Raw genomic sequence first — 2564 nt, 5'->3', positions numbered from 1 at the left:
TATATTTCTCATCGTATCTTTATTTACTGTCATTTTATTACTCGCAATTTTATTTACTGTCATTTTATTTATTGTCATTATTTTACGCACTTTAATTATCGTCATTTATCTTTACGCTTAAAATATAGAATCGACAAACCGGTCATTAAACGGTAAAACCCCCTTTTTATAATAATATTACTACTTATATAATTATATATATTTTGTATAAATATAGTTAAAAATATAGTAAGTATCACCAGCTCCCTGTGGAACGAACCGGACTTACTAAAAACTACACTACTCTACGATTAGGTACACTGCCTATAGTGTTGTAGCAAGGTTTAGGTATATCCCATCTGTAAATTAATAAAACTTGTGTCATATTTTGTAGTATTTTGTATTAAAAATAATACTATTTCGTACCCTCACGCTACATCATCAAGTTTTTGGCGCCGCTGCCGGGGAGCGCTAAAACGCTATATTTTTAATTATAATAATATTGAAATAAAATATAATAATATAATAATATTGAAATAGAATATAATAATATAATAATATTTTAATAGAATATAATAATATAATAATATTTTATAATCTATTTTGAATCGTAAAAGATTTAAAAAGTCGTATTTATTAAATACTTCAGGGGTATATTATGTAACTTGTAATTAATAATTTCTATCATGTCGCTTTCATGTGAATAGTAAATTAATTAATTTCTTTTCATTTACTATTCATGAATAGTAAATGAATTAAAAAAAAAAAGTTTTGAAAAAAAAAATAATTATAAAAAAAAGTATTAATTTGTAAAAAAAATCATTTTTTTTAAAAAAAAAAAAAAAAAAAAATTGTAAAAAAAAACGTTTTTTTTTAGGAAAAAAAAATTTCGTTTTTAAAAATAAAACGTAAAAAAAAAAAAAAAAAAAAAACTTAAAAAAAAAAAAAAACAAAAACGTAAAAAAAAAAAAAAAAAAATTATTAAAAAAAAATATATATTTTTAAGATTTTGTCTATAAAAAAAAAAAATTGTTTTTTTAGTTTTATTACCTTTAGATTTTTAGACTATAGTCGCAACTTTTAGTATTAAGTTTAGTTTTGCCATAGTTATTTTTACTTCTAGAATTTTTAGGCTTTGCCGTAAAATCCCTTAAGTGCTTATTCCTTAGACTAAGTTTTAGGTGCTTTAGAATTTTACGACGCCATTTTTCGCGCTACTTTCTTATTTTTATTTTTCGACGCCTATTTTTCGACATTTTTCGACGCGCAATCTTTTTCTCTCTTATTTCTCGCCATTCTAGTTTTTAGGACTTATTTTTTTTTTCTACTTCTTCTCTAAATTTCTTAAAATTACGAAAATTTATTTTAAGTGGTTAAATTGATAGACATCAAAATTTTCTGGTTCGTAGTAATAGTTGGATTTGTACGTGGACCGGGTTATTGGAGCCAAACAGTACTCAATTATATTGAGACCAAACGAATCCTGCCCCTCTGCTGCATCTTTTGGTTATTCGAAACGTGGGCAAAATCAGAAAAGTCTATTGATTGGATAACTTATATAATTTTTCTTTCTTTTTTAAAAACTAATAGGATATTCAGTGAATGCACCGAGCAAGACGTTCACCGCCGGTCATACGTTCACCACCTGTAACTCGATCAAGACATCGTTTAACAAATATCGCCGCCGTTGATTTTTCTTTAGAATCGTCATCTAGTCGACCAAGTACTCCAATTCAAATTTCCGATAATCCATCTTTTGAACCCGATTTCACAACTAAGAACCCGGAAGATATTCAAGGACAATTCCAAGATCCTGAACCCCAAACCGTTAAATCAGAATCCTCTAGTGATTCGGATACAACACTTCCAATCATGGAAAATCTAGAACCTCTAAGTATGGAAGACCGAATGAGAGCTAAACGCACTGGCCAAGGTCACGCAATTACTCATCCAAACGTTAATGCGCCAGATTATGAAATCAAAGGACAAATTCTACACATGGTAACTAATCAGTGCCAATATAGTGGTACGCCAAAAGAAGATCCCAACGAACATCTTCGAACCTTTAATAGGATTTGTACTCTATTTAAGATTAGGGAAGTTGAGGATGAACAGATCTATCTCATGTTGTTTCCCTGGACTTTAAAGGGAGAAGCCAAAGATTGGTTAGAATCGTTACCTGAAGGGGCGATTGACACATGGGATGTTTTAGTTGAAAAATTTCTTAAACAATTCTTTCCGGCATCCAAAGCCGTGAGACTTCAAGGAGAAATTGTTACGTTCAAACAAAAGCCAAATGAAACATTATATGAGGCGTGGACAAGATTCGGAAGGATGTTGAGAGGATGTCCTCAACACGGTTTAGACACTTATCAAATAGTACAAATATTCTACCAAGGTGTCAACGTTGCTACACGAAAAGACATCGACATAACAGCCGGTGGTTCCATTATGAAGAAAACCGCAACTGAAGCTTACAAAATTATTGATAACACAGTATCCCACTCGCATGAGTGGCACCAAGAAAAAGATATTTTTCGTTCATCTAAAGTGGCTAGAGCCGATTCTAGCCATGACTTTGATTC

General features: G+C 30.2%; 1 non-coding gene across 1 annotated transcript; it reads right to left on the bottom strand.

Moving 5' to 3' along the window:
- Positions 1-2235: 2235 nt before the first annotated feature.
- On the bottom strand, positions 2236-2342 carry LOC139895260 (small nucleolar RNA R71). Its single transcript, XR_011775719.1, has one exon. It is a non-coding gene; the product is annotated as a small nucleolar RNA R71 (small nucleolar RNA).
- Positions 2343-2564: the final 222 nt, after the last annotated feature.

The sequence above is a fragment of the Rutidosis leptorrhynchoides genome, chromosome 2 (assembly GCF_046630445.1).
Source record: "Rutidosis leptorrhynchoides isolate AG116_Rl617_1_P2 chromosome 2, CSIRO_AGI_Rlap_v1, whole genome shotgun sequence".
NCBI lineage: Eukaryota > Viridiplantae > Streptophyta > Magnoliopsida > Asterales > Asteraceae > Rutidosis > Rutidosis leptorrhynchoides.
The sequence above is the reverse complement of the archived record's forward strand: the minus strand, read 5'-3'. Positions and strand labels throughout refer to the sequence as shown.